Source organism: Loxodonta africana, chromosome 8 (assembly GCF_030014295.1).
Source record: "Loxodonta africana isolate mLoxAfr1 chromosome 8, mLoxAfr1.hap2, whole genome shotgun sequence".
Classification (NCBI taxonomy): Eukaryota; Metazoa; Chordata; class Mammalia; order Proboscidea; family Elephantidae; genus Loxodonta; species Loxodonta africana.
This window is the reverse complement of record NC_087349.1, coordinates 47,122,245-47,135,523: the sequence shown is the minus strand read 5'-3', so window position 1 is coordinate 47,135,523 and position 13,279 is coordinate 47,122,245. Positions and strand designations below refer to the sequence as shown.

General features: G+C 40.7%; 1 long non-coding RNA gene across 5 annotated transcripts in view; it reads left to right on the top strand.

Annotated features, from left to right (window-relative positions):
- The window catches only part of LOC111749733 (uncharacterized), a 37,413-nt gene that overhangs the window by 2,453 nt on the left and 21,681 nt on the right, over positions 1-13,279 (top strand). For 2 of the 5 annotated variants that reach the window (XR_010322666.1, XR_010322667.1), the window contains exon 2: positions 7,924-8,111. The exons of the other annotated variants lie outside the window; for them this stretch is intronic. This is a non-coding gene — a long non-coding RNA (uncharacterized LOC111749733). The remainder of the gene's footprint in view (positions 1-7,923; positions 8,112-13,279) is intronic. 5 annotated transcript variants of the gene reach the window in all.

Genomic DNA, 13,279 nt, shown 5'->3' with positions numbered 1-13,279 from the left:
CTGAAAATAATTTTTGTTGTGTGCTATTGAGTTGATTCCGACTCATAGCAACCCTGTAGGGCAGAGTAGAATTGCTCCATAGGATTTTCTAGGCTGAAATCTACAGAAGCAGATCTCCAGGTCTTTTCTCACGAGAAGAAGCTGGTGGGTTTGAACCACCAACTGTTGGGTTAGCAGCTGAACGATCAACCATTCAGGCCACCAGGGCCCCTCCCCTGCAAATAAACCAAAAAAAACAAACCTGTTTCTGTCAAGTCGATTCCAACTCAGCAGCCCTATAGGACAGAGCAGAACTGCCCCTGTAGGGTTTCCAAGGAGCGCCTGGTGGATTCAAACTGTCGACCTTTTGTTTAGCAGCAGAGCTCTTAACCACTGCACCACTAGGTCTCTCCCCTGCAAATAGGGATGTGGAATCTGCAGCTCCATCTGCGCTCAGATCTGTTGTTAGTTGGTGTTGAGTTGGCTTCAACTCATGGTGACCCCGTGTACAACAGAAGAAAACATTGCCCAGTCCTATGCCATCCTCACAGTCATTGCTGTGTTTGAGCTCATTGTTGCAGCCACTGTGTCAACCCAGCTTATTGACCGTCGCCGTCTTTTTCACTGACCCTGTACTAAGCTTGATGTCCTTCTCCAGTGATTGGTCCTCCTATGACGTGTCCAAAGTAAGCAAGACAAAGTCTCACCATCCTTGCTTCTAAGGAGCACTCTGACTGTACTTCCTCCAGGACTTATTTGTTCATTCTTCTAGCAATCCATGGTGTATTCAATGTTCTTTGCCAATACCACGATTCAAATGCATCAATTCTTCAGTCTTCTTTTTCATTGTGCAGCTTTCACATCCATATAAGGCAAGTGAAAATAATGGCTTCGGTCAAGTGCACTTTAGTTATCAAAGTGGGGGGAAGATGAGGCCCACAGATCTAGCCAGTCTAAAAGAAGAGTGCTGGCTCTGGGTAGGCATGGCCCCCTTGACCCCCTGGGCCCCTTGTTCTTACAACAGAAGGAGAGCCAGAATAGACAGGAGCCCTTACCAGGTCTAAGGGGAGTACTGTCTATTATATAATCCTCTCAATTATCTGTTTTCTCTCCGGTATGATCAACCATTCCCTTTAAACTAGGTCATTCCTAATAGCATTTAAACTAGGAGAGAATTCTCACCATTATCACCAATTCCTATTGGCTTAATCTCTTTACTGGAAGCAGCGACTTCTCTCCATGTCCATTGTCACCACCCTGTCCCAAATACCACCCCTTCTCACCTGGAGGACTGCACCAGCCTTTCTTAATCTCTCTGTGTTCTGGGCCTTTTCAGATCTGTTCTCCATTCTACAGCTAGAATGCTCCTTCAGAACCTCAGTCTGATTGCTTCAGACTTGTCAATGGCTCCCATTACTCTTAGGGTAAAGAACAAAATCCTTAAAATGGCTTATATGGCTCTTCATGATCTAGCCCCTTCTCTTCTATGCCAAAGTAATTGGTCTTTAGTTTCCAGAATGTACCATGTTCATTCAACATAGGAACATTGCGTATGTTGTTCCCTCTGCCTGGAATGCTTTTTTCCTTTACCTGATCCTTATGGATGATTCGAGAGGGAAATATCATGAATGACTCCTAGATTTCTAACCTACATAACAGTAACATTCACTGAGCTAAGAAGATGCCAAGTTTAGCGTACTCTTTGACCTTGGGTCTGTTGAATATGAGGTGCCTTTGAGACATCATATCCTTTGCATTTCAGCTCAAGCCTCATCTCCTTAGAGAAACCTACCCTGTCTTCCCAGTCAGGATTAGGTTCCTTTGTTGTTTGTTCCTTTTCTTCTCATCCTCATTCCTTTGTTTTTTAATTGTGGTAAATGTATATGTAACAAAACATTTGCCATTTCAACAGTCTTCACATGTATACTTCAGTGACATTAATTATGTTCATGTTGTCCAGCCATGATCCATATCTGTCCCCAAATTATAGCATCAGCAATTTCTTTTTGTTTTTTGTTGTTGTTGCACTTGACCCACTGATAATCTCTCTCCCACTCCTTAAATCTGTATTCTCTATAACCAGTTTCATTGAAAACATACTACCCTACACCCTGCTTCTCCACCTTTTTACCTGAAGCTTGTTTGCTCTCTGAGGACATGGTCTGCGCTTTTGGCAGTCGCTCGTTCTATCAGGCGTCACAAACTTTCAAGTTATTATTTCTCTCTTTTCTTTGGTATGAGTTTCTTGCTGTGTTGCCACACTATCCTTCACTGACTTCCTGTTCATCTTACCACGTTTATTGAGGACTTTGATACTTGGCACATATTCATCCTCTCTACCCTCTGTCTGTCATTTAACGCTGACTTTGGTGTCCATGCTAAGAACCCAGCCAATACTCTAGCCTCATTGTTTCTTCTTGAACCTGCATTTCCATTCTGTTTCAGCCTCAAACTCCAGTGACCCCTCCCTGGTCCTTTTTGTTACCCACAACTCTTCCATCTCTAAAACCTTAAACTGCAGCGTTTTACTCTTCTTTCTCACTGCCCTACACCATACCCTTGCCCTTTGACTTCAGGAGAACTTCAGGCTCTCTTTTGCACCTAATTAGGATTGCCGTGTAAAATACAAGATGCCCAGTTAAATTTGAATTTCAGATAAATAATAATTTTTTATTGTAAATATGTATGCCTCATTCAGTATTTAAATTTGAAAAATTTATACCGAAAATATTATTCTTTATCTGAAATTCAAATTTAACTGGGTGCAACCCTGTTTTTCTTTTTTTCTTTTTGTTTTTTTTCTAAACCTGGCAAAAGGTGTAGACCTTTTCTTTACTTTTTCACCTATCCAGCTTAGAATCTGTTGTATATTATTTATACCAATGATTTGCCAGCACTTCAATTCCTTGCACTCTAATTCTCTTCATCACTATCTATGCTGCTGACCCCAACCTCAAGTCATTACATCTACCTGCTCTTCTGCATCAAGACTGCTGAATATTACTCCCTCTTTTCCATTTTTATTGGGCGTTCCTAGGTCTATGTCATTGCTCTTTTCTGACACTACACATTTCCACGTGATGTTGTTCATCTCAGTGTCTTCGAATATCTCCTAAGTGCTGACAGTACCTAAATCTTTCTCTTCTGCCTTGACCTTTCTCCTAATTCCTGACTCATATCCTAATATCGGGTGGACATCTCCCACCTGAGTAGCTAAGGATACCTCAAACTTTCTACCAGCTATTCTATCCTCCCAAGTGTTATTCTCTTGCATTCCATATCCGCTTTACCATTCATGCTTCAGACTTGGGAATCTTCTTTGACTCCTCTTTTTTCATCACCCTCCACACTTAGTCAATCATCACCTCCAGGCAAATTCTCTTTTCTGTTCCTACTGCCTTCAGGCCCCAAATTAGCTTGAATTTTGCCAATGATTTCCTTCCTAACTGGTCTTTCTGCCACCAGCTTCTGTATTCTAAAGTAGCCTCCATGCTGCTATAAAAAGTAGATTTCTGAAATTTAAACCTGATTTCAATCCCTTCAGTAATTTTCTCTTGCATAAAAAAAATTTTTTTTTATGGGATATGCCATACTCTTTAGTATAGCATACAAACCATTCTTGATATAACCCAGCACTCCTCTCTCTCTCTCACTCTCCTGCAACTTCACTGTTTCATCTACTCTGAACTGCGTGTAATTTCCAAAAGAGTCGCACCCGCACCCCCTCTGTACATCCTGTTTCCTCTGTATGGGATACCCTAGCAAAGTCCTGCTGATCCTTCGGGATATGGCCCAGGTATCTCCCTAGTAATGTGCTTCCTGACCTGCCAAATCAAAGTTCATTGTCCTTTTGTGCCATTATTCTGCCTATGATCATGTAACACATTGGTTTCTGCTTCTAGCCTGTGAACTCCTCAAGGGCAGGGATAATACCTTACTTATAGTTGTAGGCATAGTGTCTAGGCAATGGTAAATGCTCAATAAACAGATGTTGAAAAGAAATATATTTATAAAGTACAGGTTTCTGATCTCTATGTTATGACGAGAACCACAGGTTACAGCTTAAATGCCAAATGCTCTTGGTAGATTTTTAAAAATAAATAAGGTGTGTTGAATGTAAGATAATAGGAAGTGGTAGGGACTGTGAAAAATTGAGAATACATGTTTTACCTACAGGGTACATTTGCTACCCAGCTCCAGCTGATTGTTCCCATATGGAAATGAAGTTAGCCTACTTCCTATATATCTAGATTTTTTTTTTAATGTGACATTTCCTAAGAAACTGCAAGTCAAACAAAACATATCTATGGGTCAGATATAACCCATAGTCTACCAGGCTGACTTCTGATACAGACAAAGAGTGGCGTACTTCGGTCGGGGTAGCTTTTAAGAGTTGGTTTTGTTGTTGTTTAATTCACAGCCCTACCTTTCTCAATGACTGAAATAGATACTAAGCAAATACACTTAAGATTCTAACGTAATAGGTGTTAGCAGTACGTAGAGCTGTCTTCCGTTATCTCTTAGAAACTGGTTTTTATGTACATGATTTCCTCTTGTATTCCTGAGATGAACTGCATTTTCATTCTGCATCTACAGTATGTCCGGCCTTGTTATACATTGAATTATGTCCCCCCAAAATATGTGTTGGATTTCTGACCCCTACACCTGTGGATGTAATTCCATTTGAAATAAGGTTTTCTTTTGTCATGTTAATGAGATCATATTAGTGTAGGGTATATCTTAAACCTAATCACTTTTGAGATATATAAAGACAGATTAGACACAGAGGCAAGCAGACCAGTCACAGGGAAAAGACAGACTCTATCGGAAGATGACAAAGTCAGACAATTCTGTAAGCCTGGGAACTCCAAGGATTACCAGCTATGAGAAGTGGAAATGAAAGGACCTCCTTAGAGCCGTTCACTGAATTCAGGCTTCTAACTTTATGAACTGTGAGAAAACTTCTGTTTTTTAAAGCCTTCCACTTGTGGTATTTCTGTTATAGCAGCACTAAGAAACTAAGACAGGACTTCTCCAGGTTTATGACCTTCTTGGATGAAGAAAACAGTTCCCTTCTCTATTTAACCTACTTATGCAACCCTGCACTAACCTTAAAGGAATTTCTCTACCCTTCTGGCATGGACATCTCAAAATTCTACCTCCACCACACTGAACTATTCATCTTTATGTATCTTTCTCATTTGAATGAATCACTGGTCAATTTTAAAGGCTAATTTCATGCTTTAGGAAAGCCTAGCCTTTTCAACTTTTGTGCGTCACTTATGCTCACTCTTTCAGAGTTTTTACTCCCTTTGAGCTGCCCAACAAGTTACCACCTCCTCTCTGAGGGATGATTTTATTTCTCAGAACACGTGCAGAGCACAGATGATTTACTAATCCTAACCTCATCCAGATTATCTGACGCTACCATAGTTGGCTGTCCTTCCTCCTCCTTCCCCCCAGTTCTGCCTCCCCACCCCAAGGAATGATCTGTCAGTTATATAAGGCTAAAATTTATAGACTATGTCATAAAAGTAATAGACATTTCTGTCAAGGTAAGTAAGGCGTATTGTCGTATAGTGATATACCTAGGTTTCCTGGTTCCTGGCCCCTGCCTTTAGCTACAACACATTCTTGGTGTTTTATTCAAAAGAGGGTTGTAATAAGACAAAAATTGACTTTAATCTGTGGTGTTCCTTTTGTGGGGATGGGACCATGCTAATAAGATATATGGAACCCTAACGAGGGGATTGGTCAGTTTTGCCATACCGCTAGGCTTAAAATGAGCCATCCCAGAGGTAAGAAGGAGAGGATCTCACCACCACCAAGGAAATAGAGCCAAACAGTGGCAGAGAAATGGCAACAGGGGAGACTGGCAGGAGACAAAACAGTGGGCTTCCAAGCCCATAAAGCGAGAAAGCGGAGTGCCTTTGAAGGAGGCTAGCTAGTGGAGTAGGTCCAAAGGACCCAGGATCCCTGCACTGAGAAGTTTCTGGAACCAGGAGACCAAGAGAAGGAGAGCTGTAACACTGAAGACAGCAAGAAACAGTGGCAGAGAAATGGTGGCAAGAGAGACTGGCAAGAGACAGCGCAGTGGGCTTCCTAGCCCACATAGCGAGAAAGCTGCGTGCCTTTGTGCAGGAGGCTTGCTGCCAGAGTAGGGTGCCTCTGGGCACTTAGTGGAGCTAGGTTTGTCAACCCATGGAGCTAGAGCTTAGCGCCTTTGGCTCAAGGCTTACTGACAGAGTGAGGTTCCTTGGGGGACTTATTGGCATAGCTAAAAGAGCTTTACAGCACTTGGCCTGAGCAGGGCAGAGGCCAAGGGCCAGAGAAAGGCGCGTCTGTGGGCATAGCTGAGAAGAGGCTGTCCTGATGGAAGAACTGTGTCCTGAGCGTTCCTGAACCTGAATTGTAACCTGTTTACTTCCCTAATAAACCCTATAGCTGTGAGTATTGTCTATAAAAAAGTTCTTTGTTATTTATCAAGCCCAGCAGAAAAGTAGAGTGCTGTGGGAGGAACAGTCGGTGTCAGAATTGGAAAAGATGACAGAGAGAGGAGGCACGTCAGACCTCTGCCTCATAGGAATCAGCCTGGGGCTGTTGATCGTGATTCTCCTTCCCCCTTGTGAAGTTAGAGGAGGTCAGACGACGCCACCCCCACATCATTTTTACATAACCTTTAAGAGCAAATTTTTCAGTTCCATTTAGTTCACACTCTGGTACAGGGGCCAGCAAACTTGTTCTGTAAAGAGCCAGATAGTAAACATTTAAGGCTTTGCGGGCTATACGGTCTCTGTGGTAACTACTCAACTTTGCCCTTATAGCACAAAAGTGGCCATATACAATATATAAATGAATGGGTATGGCAATGTTCCAATAAAACTTTATTTACCAAAATAGGAGGCAGGGTGGATTTGAACTGTAGAACATAATTTGCTGACCCCTGCTTTAGGATTTTTATTTCTACCTTGTTACCATGTGGAAAGTGAGTTGAACATCTCTTGCCACACCCCTTTTGCTCACTCTGCTTCAGCCACATTAGTTTTCTTTCCATTCCTTCAGCGTGCCCTTGGCTACCTCAGACCCTTTGTACAGGCTGTTTCTTTCAGAGCACTATCATAGTTTATAGCTGTGTTACAGTTATTTGCTTTTTATTGTTTGTCTCCCTCAGTAAAACAGTAAGCCCCATGAGGACAGAGACCTTATCTTTCTTATTCACCAGTTTATCTCTAGAATCTAGCACAATGCTTTTAATACACTAAACACTCGTTAAATGTTTATTGAATGAATGGATCAGTGACTCAATCTGAACTCTGATTAGCCAATGTAATTGTTTTCAGCAGCTGTGATGCAGTAGTTCTATACTAGTCCAAAGGTATAGCCACAGAAAAAAGTCAAAATTTTAGCTGTCTAATAAATCAAGTTATACCTACACATGCATTTCAGTAAATATCACTGTTTCTTCACATATTACCATCCTGATACATTAAAATATGCACAACTCAGGATGCCCTCCTGAGTGGAAGAATATGAAATACCACTTTTCACACCAGCTATGTGGAAAAGCAAAGCCCCGCTGTTTACTTCTATGACATCAAACTGTAAGGATCAATCAAATCAATTCAATTCTGTTCCACTTTTTTTCTGACACCAGCTGCACATGCAGTGTTTTATCCTCTGACCCTGACCACCCGGAGTTCAGTCAGATCTTACAAGCTAAAGGGCGCAGTCCTCCAGACTGCCAAGTCTGCCCAAGACCTCAGACGCCAGCCGTAAGGTTGGGAGCTGCTGATTACAAATTTGGAGGTCCCCTCTACCCCTTCAGGATACCAGCCACAAGCTCAGGGATCTTCAACCACCCCATTTCTGACCTGCTGGCTCCCACTACTCTATCAGGTTCAATAATTTGCTGAAATGACTCATGGAAAGCGCTATGCTTTACAGTTTTGTTACAGCAAATGAAGAGAGGCATGGGACGAGGTCTGGCAGAGTTCCCAAAGCAAATCTTCTGTGTCCCAAAAAGGGATGTGCTACTGAATCGGCTTGATGGCACCCAGCAGCAACGACCTTCGCACGTGCATTGATGTCTTCACTAACGAGGAAGCCTGAGGAACTTCCATATCCTTTACTGGGTGCTTCATTAAAAAAAAAAAATTTTTTTTTTTTTTTTTTTTGAATTGTGCTCTCCCTCCACTTCCCCCCAACCCAGGGCAGCCGATAACAGGATATCATAGTCTTTCTGGCCTGGCCAGCCTCACCTGACTCACTCACATTAGCATAAACCCTGAGGCGTGGTCTGTAACCTGTTACTGTTGCCCTCTGTCCATTCTGACTCATAGCGACCCTATAGGACAGAGTGGGACGCCCTGTAGGGTTTCCAAGGAGCAGCTGGTGGATTCAAACTGCTGACCTTTTGGTTAACAGCTATAGCACTTAAGCACTGTGCTACCAGGGCCCCAGGAATGGTCTGTAGGCCTCATAAAAGGCACTTTAATTACTGGGGAATTTCCAAGGTTTTAGAGGTTATCTAAGGAACCAAGGACAAAGACCAAATTCTCTGTAAACTCCATACCTTTTATGACCCTTCTCTAAAGCTGCTGATCTGAATAAGTGAAACACCACCAAGTCTATAGCATGAGATTTTATATGGTTTCATGCCTCATACAGGGATGGTAAGGACTATAAGAAAAACACTGTCCTTTAGGAAGAAATTTCTGTCTGCATAATAGATAAAAGTAGTGACAAAAGGAAGAGGGTCAATTTTGATTCTCTGATAACTGTCTTCAGAACCTGGGATTTAAGCAACTCTGAATAAACTTCAAAAAGAACTCTGTTAAACTAGAAGTAAGCATAATATCTAAGGCTGGTCTCCTTACATTCATCTGAAAACCTTCTGTACTGTTGGAATAAAGAGCCAACACTGCAAATACCCCTTTCATCCCCACCTAACCTGTTGAAAGAACTATTGGAATTAACTATAGAAAAGGAAATTTAGACTTTAAGCTGTATAATGTTACCTTATTGCCCTTTGATCTGTGTGTGTGTGTGTATGTAAAACAACACACTGAACCATAGACTCACTAATTTCTCTAGCATCTACTAACATGAGCTCTATAATAATTATATAATTACTTTTCCTCACTGCGGTATTACATCAAGTTTAGGAAGTAGAAAAGAGTCTAATTGAGGTCCCAGGCTTGAGGCAAACTATTATGTTGTGAATGGAGGTATTGCATACAGAAATAACTAAAGTAACTGGTTTAAGGAAAAAAAGGCAATTACTATGAGATTGAGTTACAGGGAAAAAAATAACAAAGTAGCCAAATAGCCTGTGTTTAGCTATACAGTATCCAGAGAAAAAAATTTAATAAGTAAACAATGAGTGGGTTTGAGACATTGGGGGACAATTTATTAAATTTAACTGCCACTGTCATTTCTTGTGGGTCTCAAAAATATTTCAAACTCATTATGTCAGGTCCTTCTTCCAATATTCTGCAAACTCTTCCTCTTCTGAGTCAGTATTGAATGGTAGAGGCCCTCAAGTTTTAGTTCAAGGGCCTTTTTTCCATTTCACATTATTTTCCCTAGCCAGTATTAAAAAATGCCCATAGTTTCAGTACATTTTCTATATGTTGATAGCTCCCCACTTTGTATCTCTAAGCCTGACTGTTCCTCTGAGATCGTGACATTACTACTCAGTATTGTCCACAGATTTGTCCAAAACATCTCAAGTTCAACATGCTGTTGCAGAAGCTGCCAGCTTCCTGCCCAGTATCTGTTTTCCCCTTCCTTATTACCTGAACCCCTATTTCATTAAGGTTACAATGCGCCTAGATAAGAAGAAAAAAGAATGTTGCCCAGCCTTCCTTACTCTTAGGGATGGCCATGTGATACTATTCTGACACAATTCTTAGGGATGGCCAGTGAGATGTAAAGGATCTTTGGTTGTGCAGTGGTTAAAGCACTTGGCTCCTAACTGAAAAGTCGGTGGTTCAAACCTACCAGCCGCTCCGTGGGAGAAAGATGTGGCGGTCTGCTTCCATAAAGATTACAGGCTTGGAAACCCTGTGGGGCAGTTCTTCTTTGTCCAGTAGGGTCACTGTCTTAGTTTTCTAGTGTTGCTATAACAGAAATACCACACTGGATTGCTTTAAAAAAAAAATTATTTTCTCACAGCTTAGGAGGCTAGAAGTCCAAATTCTGAGCACCAGCCCTAGGAGAAGGCTTTCTCTCTGACAGCTGTGGAGGAAAGTCCTTGTCTCTTCAGCTTCTGTTTCCTGGAGCTCTCCGTGTGTGTTGGCATCTATTTTACCCCATGTCTTTTCTGCCCCACTTGTTTAATCTCTTTTACATCTCAAAAGAGATTGACTCAACATATACCCTACACTAATCTTGCCTCATTAATGAAACAAAGACAGCCCATTCCCAAATGGGATTATAACCAGAGGCATAAAGGTTAGGATTTATAACACGTTTTGGGGGGACATAATTCAATCCATAACAGTGACTATGAGTTGGGGTCTACTTGACGGGTTCTTGTTTTTTAAATGAGATGTGAGTGAAAGTCTTAGGGGAATGCTTTCAGGAAATTTCTTTAAAGTGAGTAGGAGCAGGAGGGAACACTCAGGCTATTTGCCCTTTTCCCTTTCTTTCCTGCTTGGAACTTGGATAAGGGAAAAAAAGAACCGTAGCCATTAAGAAGATTGTAAGCTTTCAACTCTTATTTTTCTTATTCAACATTTCAGGTAAGTAGAATTCTCACCTCTTAACCAGTAATATAATTTTACAACAAATATGGCCCAACCACTTGCTCAACTACAACCTTCTTTCCAGTATGAGTATGTACTTAAGTTCAGGAGAAGGAGAGAAAACTAGAGGAAAAAAAAAGTTGAAAATTGTAGGTTAGGAAGTGGCCACTGCTAAAAGGCTTTATTTCAGAGCCAGGAGCAACCACAAAGCAGGAAGCAGAAGGTAAAGCAAAAGGGGTAAAATAGAGTAACCAGAAACCATCCATAAGTGTCTTTTCTGGTGTTTTGATGCCGGAATTTTTATGTGGAAGAAGTAAGAACATCAGAACATTTTGATACCTATTTTAAGAGAGAGATAGGTGACTTATAAAGTTATAACAAGAGCCTTATCCAATGATGTAAATCTATATTTAAAAAAAGCTTTAGTTTTGTAGTTCTAGTCAGCGTCAGCTGTCCAGGAAGTGGGAACCATTGTAGGTAAGAACTGGTGAGTAGAGGGTGACGTGTATTACGATTTTGAAGCCTCCATGTGGCAAAGAGATGTCAAAGAAAATGCTAGACTCATTGAATCTCTGGACTGAAAACCTAACCCTGTACCCAGTTTGTAAATTTCCTTTACCACATGTCCTTTGCTTTCTTCTTGAACAGGAGAATTTCACTTCTAGGATAACTTGTACTCTGCTTCACAGTTTTAGCCACACTTCAGAGCATCTCTTGTGGCTGGGAAGATAATATACACGGAGTGCCTCGTAGAAGCCTCATGCTTGTGGCATTTCACTTCATTGCAGGCTTTGAAAAGTTGTCGAAGATGAGCTGAAATTCCATGTTCATTCTGACTCTCAGCCAGTTTTCTTTCTAATAGGTCTTATCTCATGGGAGGAAACAGAAGGCTAAAGCACCAAAATTTTAAATCCAAACACTGATTCAAAGTTTCATTTGACTAAATTGTTATATTCAGAAAATACACATTCAAAAAGCTGCAGTGTGTGTTGGGGTGCTATAGACACTGTTTTTATCTCATAGGAAAGAACAAGCTAGGAGGAAGTGAGGGTGGGGGAAGCTAGGGATAGACAGACTTACATAAACACTGGCTTGAGCTTTTACAGGCGTTGTGTAATTCACTGGCCCAGAGAAAGTCTGGATGACCTGAACATCCTGAAGCCCTGATGTAGTGAAATAACAGATTCTGGGCAGGGGTGACTCCCAGTTAGAAGACTGCTGTTGTTGTTAGGTGCCGTGGAGTCGATTCCAGGTCATAGCGACCCTATATACAACAGAACGAAACGCTGCCCGGTCCTGTACCATCCTCACAGTCATGCTTAAGCCCGTTGTTGCAGCCATTTGTCAATCCATCCTGTTCAGCGTCTTCCTCTTTTTTGCTGACTCTCTGGTTTACCAAGCATGATGTTTTGTGTAAATAGCACAGATGCCATTATTGCCAGGAAATTATACAAATATAGCTATCACAAAATTATCCTTTCATTATTTTATTTTTTTCTTGTATTTTATTTTGATGAGTAGGATGGTTTGTCTCCTTTGTGGTTACCTTATTATTTACCCCTATTTTTCTAGATTTAAACCTAACTTATTTCTCTGTATCGCCGTATCTTCGTCTCGATATGGAAGATCTATGATTACATTTCTTAGTTCCTCTTTATTGTTTTAATGTTCTCTTCTTTTATATAATAACATTGCTGTTACCCAGTTTTGAGCTTTTTTTCTTTTTTTAAATTTTGCTTTGTTCTTTTGATTTCTCTGTCTGGGTTGACTTCTGGTTGCTCTGCCCAGTGTTCTAGTCTTGGGTTAATACCTGATATTATTGATTTTCTAACCAAAGAACTCCCTTTGGTATTTCTTGTACTTTTGGTTTGGTTTTTATGAATTCCCTAAACTTGTTTGTCTGGAAATGTCCTAATTTCACCTTCATATTTAAGAGACAATTTTGCTGGATATATGATTCTTGGCAGGTAATTTTTTTCCTTAAAATTTTTAAATATGTCATCCCATTGCCTTCTTGGCTGCTTAGTTTCTGCTGAGTAGTCCGAGCTTATTCTTATTGGCTCTCCTTTGTAGGTGACTTTTCTTTTGTCCCTAGCTGCTCTTAAAATTCTCTTTATCTTTGGTTTTGGCAAGTTTGATTATAATATGTCTTGGTGACTTTCTTTTAATAACTACCTTATGTGGAGTTCAATGAACATCTTGGATAGATATCTTCTCATCTTTCATGATATCAGGGAAGTTTTCTGCCAACAAATCTTCAACAATTCTCTCTGTATTTTCTGTTATCCCTCCCTGTCCCTGTTCTGGTACTCCAGTCACTCGTAGGTTATTTTTCTTGATAGAGTCCCACATGATTCTTAAGTGTTCTTCATTTTTTAAAATTCTTTTATCTGATTTTTCTTCAAATATATTAGTGCCAAGTGATTTATGTTTGAGTTCAGAAATTCTGGCTTCTACTTGCTTAGTTCTCCTCCTATGACTTTTTATTGAGTTGTCTAGTTCTGTAATTTTATTTTTAATCTTCTGAATTTCTGATTGCTGTCTGTCTATGG